The sequence below is a fragment of the Ixodes scapularis genome, unplaced genomic scaffold (genome assembly GCF_016920785.2).
Source record: "Ixodes scapularis isolate PalLabHiFi unplaced genomic scaffold, ASM1692078v2 PGA_scaffold8__174_contigs__length_109621045, whole genome shotgun sequence".
In the NCBI taxonomy this organism is placed as follows: Eukaryota; Metazoa; Arthropoda; class Arachnida; order Ixodida; family Ixodidae; genus Ixodes; species Ixodes scapularis.
In genome coordinates this window covers 71,296,463-71,314,766 of record NW_024609883.1, presented here as the reverse complement: position 1 = coordinate 71,314,766, position 18,304 = coordinate 71,296,463, and positions in this window count along the sequence as shown.

The window sequence follows — 18,304 nt, the reverse complement described above, 5'->3', positions numbered from 1 at the left end:
TGCATGAAATCAGTCATTAAAACGCATCCTAATATTTCTATAAATACAGGGTGTCACAAAAGAAAGTTTACACGGTCTTTTTTAACGCAAAAATAAACTACGCATCGCCGAACGCTCATTCTCCGCCCAAAGGTAGAGCTAGAAGTCACAACCAGATGCCAAAGTTTCAGCCCGATCCGATAACTTAATCAAAAGTTATTAGTGGTTTTCTGAAAATTTCAATGGGAAAATGGCGGCCGACGGAGTTTCCGAACACATGGGGCTCTATGGCACCAGAAACCGAAAACGGGCAAAAATGGGCTCCATTTTCCTATTGAAAATTTCAGAAAATCACTTATAACTTTTGATTAACTTATCGGATCGGGCTGAAACTTTGGCATCTGGTTGTGACCTCTAGCTCTACCTTTGGGCGGAGAATTAGCGTTTGGCGATGTCTAGTTTATTTTTGCGGTAAAAAAGAGACTGTAAATTTTCTTTTGTGACACCCTGTATATAAAGGTTGTACCATCACTATAAGAAACCTGAAGCGTCTACTTTCGAACAGAGCACATTGAAGCACAAATGGCTGCAATCATTGCAGGGAGATGAAGGAAATGACCTATGCTTAGACCTTTGGGCGAACATTTGTTTTGACCCGAAGTAATCAGTCTGCTCTCTGGCACTCAGCATGGGAAAACGTCGCGCTAAGTGCCACAGCCGCAGAATGTTTTTTTTTTGGGTCTAAACATATTTTTAGCGTCGTCATTCGCCGAGTTTGCTTCGTAAATTAAAGCGATTGACTCTCATAAGTGCTTTGCGGTAAAGGGGACACTCCAGATTTCATACAGTGTGTATACAGCAATATTAGGGTTGTCCCAAGCGTACCTTCCGCTGTAAAGTGAGCCGGAAGAAAAATCGGTGCCCGTACATAGAAAGCTGAAACTTTCGCCGAGTGTGCACTGAGCAGGTCGGTGTTACCGTGCAAAATTTCAAGGGTCTCTTTCTGTTATAAATTAGAGCAAAAAGAATTTGTTGAAGTCAACGTTGGGCGCGTTCGCGGGCGAGACAGAGTCAGCGACGCTAATTACTTGTAGCGCCATCTCCCGATCTGTGCAGCGGACAGACAAACAGAGTCTGTACACTGCTGGCTGCACCTATCAGGAGAGGGCGCCACAAGTAATTACCATCGCTAACACGGTCGTCTGCGGACGCGTGCAACGTTGACTTTGGCAAGTATCTTGATCTCGTCTTTTACAAGAAACAAAATCTACGCCTTGAAATTTCACACGGTAAGACTGACTTGATCAGTGCACACTCGGCGAAAGTACCCTGTTACGTCACTCCGCGGTGGTGGCGCGTCGGGTGCAATTCCGGTTTGGGGCTGTGGGCGGAAGTCACCAAGCGGGACGGGCATTTCTGTGTTGTTTTAGAAGAAACCCTACTAAGACCTGCCTTCCTGTATAAACGCCACAACTAGAGCTGTTTTGAAAACGCCGGGAAAGGTTTGAAGATAAATTTTCATGTGTTTTCTTCTTGCTTGCTTTGTCTGAGAACGTGGACAGGTGTCATGTAAACGAAAGCCGGACCTCGTCGGACCGCGATTGCTTGTGCGGGAAGCACTTTCGTTTGAATTCACGAATACTTGTGGTCGTCAGATTTATTTGTTTTGTTTCAACATGAACGCGGGAAAACCGCCACGTTGTCCGGACCACCCGCTGACCACGTTCAGTGGGTCTTCACGCTCAAACGGCCGTCTGATCGTTAAAACTGTCGTCTGCTCTTTCAAACTCGTTCAAACTGTCGTCTACTCGTTGAAACAACAGCTGCCAGTAGAACAAACATTGCGATAAGAAGTAAGTACAGGCCTCAGAGGACTTTTAAGAGACGTTAATCATTGTTACCAGCGGCCATCGGCGACATGTTATACCCGATTCACTTGGTCCGATTCTGCTTCTGATTTCAAGTATCGACGTCGAGCATTGCAGCTACCGTCCACCTTTTCGCAGCCCGAGTGAGCCGAAACTAAAAATGGCGAGCAGAATTTTATCGTGTGAATCTGGCTTTAACGTACCCTATACGGCGTTCAAGCAGAATGAATCGCCGCAAGCCAAATTATTTGCGCAATGTTTTTAGGTGTAACGAGCCTAGTTAACTTTGCTCGGGCCACTAAAGTTGTAAGACATTGCTAAGAAAACATACAGTCAGCAATTGCAGTCCGAAACAGGGCACGGGGACTGACACCGACGCCGATAACATACCAATGGTTTCTTGATGCGGCACGCGGCGCCGCTGGTGTTCCGCTGAGGGCGCTTCGGTTTGTGTGTAAAAGTTGGTGTATACATTGTAATAACTAAAAAGAGGTGTAGGTACGAATGATCCCGGAATTAATGGTTTCGGACCTAATGGTCCCGGAACTTATGGTCCCGGAACAAATGGTCCCGGAACAAATGGTCCCGGAACAAATGGTCCCGGAACAAATGGTCCCGGAACTAATGGTCCCAAGTCCCAGGTATAAAAAAAAAACGGTCCCGTAAGAAGATCGTTTTGAAACTAAGACATACCATGCAATATACTTCATCCGATACTTCATCCGTTGTGCAATCAGTGATTTCCTGGTGGAATTAAGGATCTTGTCTATATTTTGAGGCCCAAATCAATGTTTTGTCTATTTTTGAGGCCCCGTCTATGTTTCAATACCCGGCCACTTACGAAGAAAATGGTCTGGTATTGAACTTAATTTTATTCAAAATCGTCAGAATATTTTCAAAATGAATACTGTCCAACAGTTATCTCCTAGCTGTTAGTTTAGTGACCTTATACGGTATTATAGGAGTTAAGGGTCCATATCACATGAGCGAATGACGTTTTAGCAAACAGCGACATCTGAGCGGATCGACGTTTTAGTAAATAACGGGGGCGCGTGTTACGCTCCCCCGTTAGGCTTCCAAAGTACATTAGGCTTCCAAAGTGGAAAACATTTGTGAGCTTCTCAGAAAAACATAAAAACCGGTCGAGTTCGTGCAACTGGCAGCCTCGATATTCGGCGAAAGCTATTGGATCTTATCGGATTTATCCGAAAACGCAGAAGCCACATTGGCGATAATTATCTGGGACCATTTTTTTCTAGTTTGTACTTGGGACCATTAGTTCCAGGACCATTCATTCCGGGACCATTTGTACCGTTTCCCACTAAAAACGTAATAGAAAAAAAAAAGAAATATAAGAAGTTTAGCGGAATGGAGAGGGGGATCTTTGGGATTTCGGGATCGAGCTCACCCGCGCCCGTGATTAACCCTCGAAATTCGGTCATCGCATTGCGCTGGGTCAGTTCGGTCAGCCAGGCCGACCATTGTAGTTTATTTCTATCGATCATTGCATAATGACACGTTGACGTTTGCGTCCACTAGGTTGCCGTCCAATAAACCCGTTTCAATCATTGGTACTTGTCACCAGTTGATGACTCCCAATGCGTGACGCATTCAAAGTCAGTTCGTGAAAATCACCAATCAATAAAAGTGAGGCGTGGCGCGTGCACTAGCCAGCTCTGAGAACTCCGTCTAGGAAGCTAAAGAAAAAGATCCTTAAGCCCGGCCTTTTCACCAGGGCGCAAGGCTCATTGAGAATGTATCTTTTCCTCAATAGCTATTAAAAAAAAAAGTTTTCTTATAGGAAAACAAAAAAACTCTTGGCGTGGTCCATGCTGCTTAAATACAACCCAGACACAGGAAAATAAGTACACAAAAAAAGAAAACGCGGTTATACCAATAGCTAGTTACTACATACATCTCACTTTTGCTCTGCCTTGCGCCACCGTGTGTCAGATGCGTTTGTTTTTATGTGTTCACTTTATCATTTGTGTTTTGCTGCGCCTTTTGCGCAACTATTACCTGCAATGGAGCGTAAGACAGCCAACCATGAGCGATCACCTTCGGAGGTCCGTGATGCTCCAGAGTCTTACGCCGCGTATTAGAACAGAGGGACGTAGTAAATCACACGCAGTTTTTCTGTGCGCGAGGTAGAAACCAAAAGGTATATTCTCTTGGTCGATTCTCAGCGCTCCAATCCTCTGAATCGGATCTGGGAGATACGTGAGCGCCTCCAAATCCGAGCTAGAGGAACGGCGCGCCAGCCGAATGCTCGGCCATTTTTCCGAGCAGGCCGAGAGCTGACTCGGAACCGGACAACGAGGGCTACTTCCATAACCGCTCCACTGCCATGGTGCAAGCTACCGCCCGATGCGAAGGATTTAGCCGATGCCATTCATTCACCTAGCGGCTCCGCCACATGACCGCTTGCCCCGCACGAAAAATGGCTGCCTTCAATGCGTACGCTTACTTTCGCTGCGGTCCCCGTCAAATGTTGAGCACCTATTGCACTCACTGCACAGCACAGCGGGATCTGTGCGCTATCCTAAGGCGGTGGCGTCCGAAGCTAAGCCTCTGGTTGGAGTCACGTGACTGGTCCTTTGGAACGCGCTCCCACCACTAACACTTGAAAGACAGAGCGCGTCGCAGCGCAACCAGTGAGATGACGGCGAGATCCGAAAATCTTAGAGGGCTATGAAAGGACCAGGCGAATATACTCTGACCGCCCGACTTCGACTAGGCGAATAGGCATCGGCTTTCCAGAGTGCTCCAAGAGGCGGGAAGTTGACCTGGCCGAATATACCGAAAAATTCCCATACTCTGACATCTCTCAACCTCTACGGCCTACCTTGATGGCATATAGAAACACTGGCTAGGTGGCGCAAGCAGCCGTTCTATTACAAAAGTTTAGCCGTTTACATACGTTCAACTATAGCAGGCCTATTGGCGACGAGATGAGGGAAAGGGGGGGGGGGGGGAGGAAGGGGGAGGTGCCGCCGCTTTACGGCGCTTCGTGGTGGCGGCCATGATAAGGACATGAACCTATGTTGCTATAGCTCTTCAAATTAGAGTTGACGGGAAAGTCTGGCCACATGCGTGTCGTTCTTATGGCGCCCGCTGCCTTCCGCTGCGCTGCGAGTGTTTGGTTTTGTTGTTTTGTTTTTGTTTAGACCGAGTGAGCTGCGGAAAACACTGGCAACAGCGCATTTTAAATTTCCTGCCGTTGTTTTGGTTGCGCACGGCATGCCATGCTCCTCGCTGTCATCGCTTTGCGTGATCATGTGTCGATACTCGCTAAAATTGTTTCTGCGACATGACTGAATTACGGAAAAATATTTCTGAAACCATGCGAAGTGCTCTAACGGCGACAATAGCGAGAGGAACTAATCAAAAGCGCAGTTACGAGGCAGGATTCGTTCTCCGTCGTTAGCAGCGCGTGACTTCGTCAATCCGCGGAGTAATGCAGTGTTTTACTCTGATTGCTGCAACATTTGATGCAGTCATACGACTTCGAACAGGAATGTTCGCGGTGTGTGGTGTGGCACTGGGTGACAGAAACCCAGAGCCTCGGTTATTAAAGTTCAAACCGTTCACACCAATCATCTTTGAGCTGATGGTTCCTCGACTGCGCGGTGACTTATTCGAAAGTAAAGCGTTTTTAATTTGGTTTCACAATACAGAAGATTCCCGGCGCCTATAACGTAAGGAGTAAGTCGACTCCTGCTTATGCTATCGTATTTTTTTAGTTGGTTCGTGCAAACGCTCGGGGATGATTTCTCGTTTGTGTCCCGTTAACCATACAGTGCTGAACGAAAGGCCCACACTAGCTGCTACTACTGATTATAGAATAACCTTCAAGGTAATTTTTCTTTGCTAGCCTAAACTGGCCAGTAATAAAATCCATAACAAGAATTATTGTTTTATAAGTACTGCTTGAATTGTTCCTAATCTGATCAAGATATGCTGCATTTATTTTGATATCTCCAAACTTTGCATTCTCGATCCCTCTCCGGCACTGTCCATGGATCCAAGTTGCATGTCTTGTGCATCATGGAAGTTCTTTAATGTATAGACAAATTATAGTGAAATCAAGCGAATGAGGTTTCTATATTTTATTCAACGACGTCAGGTGAAGTGAAGAAACACTGGAATTATTTAGATGAGCCTGATGGGCTGCTTGCTGTGTTTTGAGACCTCTGGGTTACCCGTCCTTCTGTTTGCTTTTCTTTGATAAGGGTATTCATTGCAGACCTAAAGTGTCACCCTTGGAAGAAAGTGAGTTTTACATTCAAATAAAGTATGCATTTTGATTTAAGAACTGAAGATACACAGTCGAAGCTAGTTTGCAAACAAGCTGGTTGAGAACTGACGTTATAACCCTGGCCTAAAAAAGAGGGAGGGGCAGCACAAGCAAAACTCTGAACACAGCTTTTAAGCTTGGCATTTGTGATGTCCCTCCTTATGCTCCAATGTTGCAATGCCAGACACTCATAGTTAATGCGTGGAATTATTAATATTACGATGACATTGCTAGTTCATCCACTGGCTCCGCATCATGTTACACACCACCTTTGACTGTCGACTGCCGAGAAGACATCTTTGATGGCCAGCTCACGAATTAGTAACAGATGGCAAGACCTCTAACTAGCACTCCAAATGTTATTAAGGCGACGCAATAAACCACCACTTAAAAATGTTCTGACAGACATGAATAGTTCCAGCATTTAAACTCAGAATAATTTCGTCAAGTGATAAAATCACATTTACTTGAGGGTTGCTATTCTCGACGCCATACCTGAAAGCAATTATCAGAATAAAACAAGTCCTACATAGGTGATGATCCAGCTGTGCGTCGACTAGCAAGTGACTTCAACTTATCAGTTATACTAAATCATCAACGTGCGGTTCACGCATCAGAGCAACAGAAAGATAGCCTATCATTGGTGTCTATTATGGATTAGAAACATTGAGATAGTCTTATAAATACACTGAAAGCACTGGGAAGCACTGGAAAGCAAAAGCAACATTGTGCTTTTACAAAGGGCCAGATGAATAAGACCAACATGTTGCGCCGATTGACTTCTTTAAGGCACCAATCGTAGAATCGAGGCACTAGCCGTGCCTGACTTGTCGGAAACCTGAAATTGTAAATAACATTCTCACGTGATAATATCTGATTGACTGCTGCAATGAGGGACTTCTCTCGCATTGTTGGTCACACCATCTGTACTTGTGCATTGGAATGGCTTTGGATACAGAAACTGGAACAGTATGGTCGAGCATTTTAATGGGGACCTGCCAAGAAAAAACGGTTACCTAGTGTGTATGTTTAAGGCACTAGTCAAGAAATCACTTTACGAATGCCCTACACACATGTATAGAGTTGTTGTCATAACAGTCCTGAATGCCATACACACATGTATAGTTTGGCTGTAAAAAGAGTCCTGGACAATGACTTGGGTTAAGCAAAAGGCTTCAGGGATAAAATGAACATATAGGTCTAAAACTTCTCAGCTAAAATCAATGTTGTTTTGCCTACATTATTCAATAATACTCGGCCCCAGAAGTGCTCAATGTCATCTGCAAGTTCTGGCTAGTGGCTGTGACAGCACGTTGCTGTTACAGTGACTGGATGGGTACGCTGATCACGCGACCCTAGCCAAAAAGAATTGGTGGGTTAACCAGGTTGACTTAAAAAGTGTTAAGGCCCGTTCACACTCTTGCGACTGCTTGCAACCTCTTAAACCTGGGTTCCTTAAAACTTCTTAAACCAGAGAGCACACTGGCGCCATCTATTGGGAAGCAGTGTAAACTCTGCGGTCCGGCATATTTTGTTTTATTTCTCGCGCAATATCCTTTCTTTTTTTGGCTCGAAAAGCTTTTGTCAATGTTAAAAACGAGCCTTTCTATAGGTATTACGCACATTTGACCTCGGAAATCCCGCAAAACCTTCGCTTTTGTGAAATGCAGTTCTAGGGTCACCGCATAGATGGCGCCACAATGTCAGTGTGTTCCCTCATTCTAGAAACATTTAGGAAGTTGTAAGAGATCTCGTCTGTCTCAGTCGTACTCGGTCGCAAGAGTGTGAACGGGCCTTTATACCTCTGTCAAACTAAAAGGTTGATGTCAGTTTCATCGAACGGCATTTGCGCTATCGAGGAATCGGCTCGCGATCTGTTGTGCGTGGAATGCGCTGCGCCCGGAGTGCCGTGCGCTAAGTGGCCGATCGCTCAAACGTCATTCGATGAAACTGGCATTAAATTGCAAGTCTGAGAGGCATATTAGTCGAGTCAATGGGGGACAAACACTATTCGAGGGAGTGTAGAAAATATCAGCGCACATAAGACGACGTAAACCCACTTTGACTGATTTCCGCCTGCTTCGAAGCCCTATAGGCTTTGAGCAAACGACTGAAGCTTAAAGATTTTAAAACATCTCGAAAACCCATCAGTTCGGAGAAGAAAGAACGACAGGGACCTTGACATTAGCGCGAGTCATCGCGTAAATTTGGAGTGTGCGTGAGCTTCTGCTTTAGAATGCGCCCAGGCTGCGTTGCACTCGAGCGGACGAAGTAAGTACCTCTCAGTCCCATGTCAACCGGCGCGTGTTTGTAGCTTAGCATAATAAAGAGAGGGTATACTCGTACTGGAAGCAGGCAAACGGGAGGTCCTTGTTAGGTTGCACAAGCTGGCGTTTTAGGTGCGTAAGTGCAAAAAATGATTAAAACAAAAACTTACCGACACGACGATTATCGTATGTTCCACGATGGTCATATCGTATATGGTATTTCTGGTAAGCTTCATCAGACGCACATCAAAAAGAAGACTAGCTGGGACGGTGATGTGGGCGATGTAAACAAAGCCACAAAACCACAAAGAAGCAGCTGTGCGTGATCATATGACGGGACTAACCGAAACCAAACAGATGAGCTCGAAAGAACGTGCATATTTCTCTAAACAAAACAGTAATCTAAAAAATTGTGTCCTTTTGTCTCATCCAAAAAAAGTTGCAAATTCGTTTGACGCTTGAAGAATACAATACAGTTACGTTTCCTCAAGATAAAAAAAAAGAGTAAAAGTTGTTTCTTTAATACGGACGAGAACAACCCCAGCTCTACTTGGAGTACAATTACATATATGTCTTCATCATGTTCACAACTCCACACCACCGCGCTGCGCCACGTTCCCTTTCTTTCTCTCTCGCCCCCCCCCCCCCTCCCACCCCCCGCCTCCCTTCAAACGATATGGTCTGGTGGCGCCACCTCCTGTGATGCCTTGCCTGTGATGAAGCGGGGAGTGTAGGATGCGAGCAGACTCAGCGCTATGTAAACGGCACGGTGTGGCTAAGTCCTCGGGTCCCCATTACCTCCCTAAAATAAGAAAATAGTTACTTGCATGATCATTTCAAACGTTACTCTTATTGCTCTTTTAAGACGTGTTGTGCGTCTTATTTTGACAATAAAACGTCGAATCTTTGGGTCTACGAAACGTAATACAGCAATTATTGTTTGAAAACGCCGTCTGAAGGGTCCTTTCACAATCTTATAAGAAATGTTTAAAATGGAAATCGGACGCCCATCAGAGTAATTTCGGGCTTTCTTTTCAGGATACTTAGAGCCCGTAGGTTGAGTTATCGCCATAAACAGACGATCTCAGAATCCACTTGAGTACCCCATTAATTCGAAGGAGGAAATTAGTAATATTCCGCGAGGAGCCGGACTTTTTTTACCTCTACGGTTCTTGAAGTACATACGAGTACAAGTGCTTTGCGGAAAAGTAGATGCTCCAAATTGTTTTTAGAGCGCTAGACGTTCCGATGGGTGAAATGTGTTCTCGATGGGCTAACCAGCCAACCAACCGGTGATAAGGCAAGCCGCGCTCACCAGCCAATTGTAATACGCGTTGACACGTAGCAATCATCTAAACTGCCAATAAGACTGAAATGGACAGTGACGAGAATGCTTTAGCTGAACGCTATAGAGGGCAACAACTAATCGAATGTCACGGCATTGACCAGTGTGGTACGAAGGGCAGCTGAGAGGTTTGTAGGGCGGCACTCTGCGGCACGTGAGATACTTACGTTCGCACTCATGAAGACACAAGCAGTCTGTACAACTGCGCGAGTCACGAGTCTGCTGGATTGCGCTCTCGGTTATCTTGAATGCAGATAAGAGATCGAAATTGCTTCGGCGCTTTACTCGTGGTTTACTGTTTTTTTTTTTCTTTCTTGTTTTTGTTTCCCGCGGTTCGGCAAAGTTCGCATTTTTTTTAGATCGGTGTATTGTAAGGTTTTGCCGATGTCACCCTATAAATTCAAGGATTTTGTCGCAGCTGGCGGCCGGTTTTGTTTTAAGGCAGTTCAAAGTTTGCCGGCACGCTTGCGGATGCCTCTTTAAACGGGTTTTCCGTTCAATTTTATTTCGGGAGGGGGAAAAAAAGTAACTGATCGGAGTAGAGTTTTCTTATTGCCGGTACTTAGTATAGCGGAAAAGAAATAAAAGGGTATTCTTTTATTATCTCCAGATGCTCCAGAGCCGCTTTTCTTGTAAACCGCGTACCGGAAATCTCTCTCGTCGGTTCGTCGACAATTCAATAAAAAAACAAACCAGAGGAGATAAGAGGTCCGTACACCTTCGTACATCAAAATGCGTCGGCTTAGAAACGGAACTAGAAATGTGCGCTGTTCTCTAAAGATATGACCGCTCGAAATCTGGTGATAATCCATAGATAAGGAGGGCATCGTATTCAGGATATTTTGAAGGTCTGATTCTACCCGTGATGTAAAATTCGTGGCTTTCAGAAGGCCCCCCATAACGGATTTCGTGCCCCCTCGTAAGATGTAGGTTTGATGGTGACATCGCGCTGATGACGTCACGTTGTTCACAACAGTTTGTCTGACCGTGGCTCTGGAACGGCGACCAGTTCTATGGTAGGAAGCACTTAGGTTATTGTCTTTATATGAAAGCGCGACGCCACGTTACCCCATAACGTCACGTGATGCTGTGAGTTTGTGACGTCATAAAGAACCTAGGAATGTTATCTATCCAGACCGCCTCTGCGCATGCGCCGTGCTGATAGCAGCGAAACCGCAGTGGCATCATGTGATAACCGAGTTTTTTGTTTATGCGGAGAACAAGTCGTCTGCTCCTTGAGCGGGAGTTTCGGTGACGTCAGAGCGACGCCAAGCTCTGATTGGCTCTCATTGAAAGGATAGTTGGTAGACCTCATTGCTAGATGTCTAGAGGTCTACCCACTATATATTTGTTTTCAATCAGCCATTAAGAGCTCGTCCTTCTGATGTCATCGCAACCCCTCGTGCAACAAGCATACGACCCGCTCCGAATAGGTTTTGTGGGTACATTTTGCTGTTGTGACATGTTTGTTATACGTAGTTATACGAACTTTGTAGACATATACAGCTTAGGAATCGAGTTGTAATGATGTGAAATCTGGAGGGTATTTTTTTTTATGTGACTTGTTCTGATTGTTCTTATCGGTTGAAGCTGCAATCTCAACGACTTAGATGTGGCAATGAAGTGATTGGGTATTACGATGCTTCATATTTATAGACCCCTTTCGAAATTCACGTGCCGATTATTAGAAGGTCGGAACCACTGCACAATGGCGGAAAGACTGACGTCGTGAAACGTGCAAGTCATTCCGTCTGATAGCGAACGTCAGAGCGCGGCCAGCGCTTAACCGAAGAGCCAATCAAACAACGTCGAAAGTGCAGCGTCACTACGCTCATCACCTTTTTCTGTGGGTGTGTTTTTTCTTCTACTCCACCCAAACGTACCAAGTGTGCCGTGACGTTGCGATTTTAGTCCGCCATTGTTCAAGGATTCCACAGCTGACAACAAATGGCAGTATTTCGAAAGGGGTCTATTGATATTTCAGTATCTACATTTACCTTTGATGTCTGGAACGAAAAGAAACTGGTGCTGCCATTACTCGGGGATTTTTTATTGCAGTGGGTATTACAATCTTAATAAAACAAGGAGAATTTTTCATTTGGTGGCATGAACCGAAACCAATACGAACGTCAAGTTCTACCTAGAATTCTTTCAACGTATTTTATTTAGACGTCCCACAATACTCCTCTCTACGGGTTAGGAAGATCAGGACATCGCCGGGCTGATCGAACTTTTATATTTTAAAACAAAGCTGTTTGGACAGAAAAGCAGACGACGACTCTGAAACGGCCTCGTCGTCTGCTTCCGTTTTTATGGACGACAGCTCCGGGGCATCGAATCGTCTGCTATGGGGCATTCCCCGTGTTGAATCAAGAATGGCGCGAAACCCTAGCAACAACAAAGAGACTGTTCCTGTTGCCATGACTACCGCCATCCTCGCCCTTCGTTTTATCCTCAACCCCACGCCGCTCCCCGATTCAGCGGACTATTTTCTTTCGAAAACTACAATACGTGTATTTTCGTAATAATTTTGTGTATGTTTTGGATTAAAATTTTTGTTTCAGCATATTTTGAGCAGAGCAAGGTGCGGCTATAAGCTTTAGAACCCAACCAATGTTTATTATGTCTGCGCTTTGTGCTCTGAATAACCGATAAATGTGAAAAACAAACATAAATTCTGTAAAGACAAAATGGAGAAAAGACTTCGAGAAGCAAGCCAGCTTTTCAGGTGAATTCACGTTACGTGTTGTGTGTTCTGCTGACTTTCCACTTATTTTCATAATTGCATCGATCGTTCAAGACTGATTCGCGTAGATCGTTAACATATTGTTGACCGAATCAATTAACGCACCACAGTTGTTCATCATTAATTGTAGTGAATGTTCATGGATCAAATTCACAAAGCACGAGCCCAGTATGCACACTACAATTACGCCTGCTTATATTTCCTAAGATGTAGGATAAAAAATGTGACACCGAATAGAAGCAGCATTCCATCGTTGGACTAGATCTTTTTGAAAAAAAAGACATACAAAGTTTGGTTTGTTTTGATCTTCTATGTAAAATGCACTTTCCTTCGTAAATTCAAGAATTATTTTTAGTTTTCCTACAATATGCAGTAGCAGGACGCAAACTTCGTTCGCTCTTCGGACAGAAAAGATGCGTCCACAAATTCCGTATTTGAATGGAATAGTCTTTAAGAAAATGTTCCTGGCTAAGACAATTAAATGTCTCAACACATCCGTGTTAATGAAAGCCCTCCAAATGAGATTTCACTATACTAAAATACCAATGAAAAAAAAAAAAGCCGTGAAACATTTATCTTTTATAGGAATTAACAAAATTACTTGTTTTTGTTCCTTAGACAAGAATAAATAAATAAAAAGCTTCAAAATGGCGTTGCGTTCTGAACACGACAAGGTAGGCGAGCAGCCAAGTCTTAAGCGGACACAAACGTTTAAATAACGGCCACTTTTAGAGAAGCACTACTAGTGTTTGTAACCCTACTCAAAACCAAACTACAACATTCGAAGATCGCGTTTCTGCTTTAGCACTAGAGTAACCCATAAGCCCCATACTTCCGAACTACGGGAACCCCAAAAGATACTTTCAAAGTAATCACTCACTGGTAAAAATGTAAGAGCTACAAACCTCTAAAAATAATTAAACTTGAGCAATGTTAGCGTAAACACACCTCCCCTTCCTCCATAAAAAAAAGAAAGAAAAGTTTTTTTTTTTTTTTGAGGGATAGAATTTTTTTTTTATTTCGCCTTTTTTCGAACCTTTTCTGATGATGCATTTTCGGTACTCATACAACGTATGAACGTGTACCGAGTCAGCCTTAGCTCCCCTCTCTCTCCGCTTCCAAGCCGCCATGTTCGTGTCATTCCTGCAACAATCTATGCAGCGGTAGTAGTGGCAACAAAAGAGGAGTGGGAAAGGACGGATAATACCATTGGTAAAATGTGGTAATACCACACGCCGGGCCTCGATAATTATACGGCGAGGAGTCGTTCTGCGCAGGTCTCCTAATAAGGGGTTACTTTCGGAACCCAACCGTACGTATGTAAACGATGTCTACGCAAGGCGGCTGATGGTCCCAGCAAGTCGGGACGCGGACAGAAGCACAGTCAATCATTCAAAGCGATGCGACTGAAGTCAAGCCCCTCGCTTATAGTGGAAACATTGAGGTTAGGCATTATTGTACACCTGCCGCAACACGTGGAAAAGCTTAATTCCTTTTTTTTTCTTTTCTTTTTTTGTCAATAAAAGTTTTCAGTAAAGAGCGCCTGAACACATACCCCGAACCAGCATTCCTGGGTGGAAAGTAAATTGGCAAGCAATTTTGGGTTATCGAGAGTATCTTACAAGTTATTAACTACAACACCCTTGTCGACGGCAAAACCTACACTAGAGCCCCCTCATAAGATACGTTTGAAGTGTCGTCACTGGATTCCCTGATTATTTAGTAGGCGCCGCCATTTAGGTTCTTGTTTAAAAGCGGGTGCAACTGTCAATAGTCCCGATTAGAAAATGCGATTTTTTTATCTTTGAACACGGCGTCTGAAAGCTCAGGTGATATCGTTTTGCTCTATCACAGACTGTTTGAGCGCTTATAGAGTACAGAAACGCGTTTCCTGAGATTCCCGAGAGAAAGCTTCGGTGAACTGGCAACAATAATTCTAAGTGTCAAGATGGCCGGAGTGTCGAATTTCTTTGAAGCACGTATAGCTCATTTGGTGGCTCTTGTGTAACCCTCACCTACCCGTGGGGTCGGACATCTCAAAATATTACTCCTGAACTTGGCAGTGTCCGCAAAAGAGGGGTCATTCCCGCTAGTGTAAACACGGAGTCCAGTGTGGATCTGATAATTATTGGCGTATAACTTGTGTCATGTCTTAAGGGGGCTCTGAAACGAAAGGTGGAGTGTGGGAGAGCCGGATGGCCGGATGACTCTTTTTGCGCCTGCGATTACATCCATATAGTACAAAGGGTTTCGAGTGCAAGGGTAAGGAGTTCCGAAGCGGCTACTGGCTGCATCATTTTTGTCGATGTTTTTATTTCTGATTCTGAACCTTCAGGCTCGTTAACACAATCGCGACAAATTAGGACCGTGTGTCTTGAAACATCTTAAAATGTCTTACGACGCGAATATGTACTGGCGGCACCTTTCGGGTAGCCGTGGAACATTTGACAGACCTGAATACTTCCTTTGTTATTTTTCGCCCATCATTCTTTGTTTTTTGGATGGAAAGACTTTGGTCAATGTTATAAACGGCAATTTCTCAAAGGGAGTGCGTACACTCGATTTTGCTAACACCGCAAAACTTTTCCTCTAGGGAAATGCAGTTTCAAGGCCATCTCATAGATGACGCAAGCGTGCCAGTGTGGTCTTTCGTCGTAAAGTATTTAATAAGGTTTTAAGGCACAAGGTCCTAAGGAGTCGCAAGTGTGAAAACGGGCCCATGCTTTGTTCAGCCTTTCAAAAATGACTAGAGTTTCTCTAGCCAATAAATAACTTTTTTTTTTTTTCGTTTCGAGATTTTAAGGTTAGATTGCGGGCTACGTAAACGCCTTTTTCATCCAAACAACAGCGTGTGAAGACAAGAGCGATTTCTTTCGAGGTTTATGGAATGTAAAGTGCCTATTATTTATAACGAAATACACAAAGTAAAAGAAAGAAGAAGAAAATTTATTACCATTCTACATTAAAGTTTTGCAGTCAGAATATTGTTCGATGCAAACGATTCCAGTAAGCGCCATGAACAACAAAACTTGTCACGTTGCCGCGCAAAAAACTTTTTTTTTTTTGCATATTTTTCAGTTCGTTTTATTTCTTAAATTTTATTTCTATGTTCTGGGGTGTGACAGTTATCGCGGTTATATATAACCACTGAACTTATTCTTATAAGAATGCGTTAATTTTCAACCATTTCAATTAGATGCGAAGATGAGATCACCTGATTTCTCATTTCCTCTCACTGAAATAAGTATATAAATATTAAAAAGGCTGAAATAAATATTCGTAGCATAACGGGATGTGCTTATGTACGGCGAAATCTTTGGTGACACAAACGGTTCATTTATTTTTTTGAAATATTTGTACCATTACTCGAGGTTATTTCAGGTATGGTACAAAAACATAATTGAAGCTTCTTCATATAACTCTTGACCTTACACCGGTGACGGTGTTTGTATATGCTACGTCGTGCAACGTACACTATGTGACGCTGTTAGCGCAAAAAAGGTCATCGCCGTTTTTCTTAATTTTTTGCATTGAAGCGATGTCATCGAAACTAATATACTGGTGAAAAGTGTTCACTTGTGGTACTAACCTAAGCTAAACTTCGATGTCCGGCAGTACTCTAACGAAACAAAATGCGAAAAAGCGACGATGTAGTGTTCGCGCTAACAAAGTGGCGCAGAGTATTCTTTTTTTTTTTTTTCTTCTGTCCGTTTTTAAAAAAAAAATATCTCTTTTGGTCAGTATGAGAGCAATGAAACATATTTAGACAGCTCTAGCTCGCACAATTTTAAAACTGCAAACTAAGTAAGACGATCGCATCTCTAAGTAACCAACTTTAGACGGCCTATTTCACGCTCTGAGTAAAACCAAACTCCGTGATGACTCCGAACTTACCTCAACGACGCTATTACGTTTTTAATGACATTGCTCCGACACCTCACACACCGAATTAAAAAGTTAGCCAATCCCACAAGCATAAAAATATATGTTTTAAGCTACGTACGTCTGCGGAAGTATATGAACAACCTATATTAATGTACCTTAAATAAAAAAAGAAATATGGACCTTCTGCACGCTCCTTAAACTCCCGAATGAACGCCCGCCTTTAAAAGAGAGACAACATAATTTTATTTCCTGTTCATCTTTTTATCGTGGGTTTCACGGTCGACATACTGAGAGTTTGATCTCTCTTCGAGACTGACATTACTAATTGAAGGTTGTGGGGAAACCCTTTTGGCCAGTACGGCAGCTGCTGGTTCGCACATTTGCGTTTGAGCCTGATCAACTGCGTTGAAGCCGCTTACCAAGCGCCATCTATCGGGGTGATCTGGAACACTTCCGATCCTTGAATATTTTACGCATCATCTGTTTACCGCGTGTGTAAAATAAATCTGCTGATCCTAAAAAAATATTTTCTCACAGGTAGCAGTAAATTTGATATTGCAAGTACCGCAAGACTTTAAGTATATATATATACATATATATATATATATATATATATATATATATATATATATATATATATATATATATATATATATATATATATATATATATATATATACCGTACCGAAAAAAAACAGTTTAAGGTGGATTATGGAACAGGAAAATCTAACCGGATTTCTAGCTGGAAACCTGATATCCAGTTTGTAGACAATGGTCTGCAAACTGGAATTCAGGTTTCCAGAAAGAAATCCAGTTAGATTTTCCTGTTTCATAATCCACCTTAAACTGTTTTTTTACCTAGGGTATATATCTATCTATCTGTATATATATATATATATATATATATATATATATATATATATATATATATATATATATATAAACTGGATCGGAGGGGTTCCAGGTTACCGATAGATGACGCCGGTTTATCAGCGTGCTTTATCGTTCTAAACAGCCATAAAGCAATTGCAAGGCAATCGAACACATTCAAACGCAAATGTGTGAATCAGCATTTAAAGGGACGCTGACACCCCATGAAAATTTTCTTTATCTTTTTGCCTGGCGAATTATTATGGTTTCGGAAGACTACACAATAAACATTTTTCTACAGTGCCACGTATATTTTTTAATAAAGTTAAAAAACGAAACTTCTCGAAACCAAAACTGGACTGGGAAGGAAGAAGAAATGTACAGGAGGAAAGAGTTGCCGGAAGTCACGTGGCTACACCCGACCGCGGTTTTCTTTTTTCCTTTGTTTTTTTACTTGTTCGAACCAGACGAAAAACACGCACGTTGCACGAAAAACACCGAAGTCAAACACTTCGTGCTTGACGTTGGTGAGTTTTTCGAGCTCAGACACTCTAAGAAATGCCTGCGCGTCTACTTACCCGCAAAACACTCGAAGAGCCGATCCCTGTGAGTTACGAAATCAGCTCAGTGAATGACGACGCGGAACATCCGTTTAGACCTAGAAATGAAGTCTGCGCTGTGGCATCACGCAATGCAAGCATGACGCTTTGCATTGCGTAATGGATCAACGCAGACTTCATTTTGGGGTCTAAACAGATGTTCCTCCTCATCATTCGCTGAACTGATTTCGTAGATCGCGTAGATCTACTCCTTGAGTGTTTTGCGGGTAAGTGGACGCGCAGACATTTCTTAGAGTGTACCGATTCGTGTTCAGGCAAACGATGTCTTCAGCCAGGAGAAGGGGCGACGACTCGGCGACGACTTCGTGGGAATCAGCTTGGTGGTCCGGCGTGTCGTACGGAATAAATTCTCATTGTTTTGATTGCTGAACGATTTTTGTTTCGAAGCTGGGCAGATTCACCGGTTCCGCGAACAACAGTTATTGAA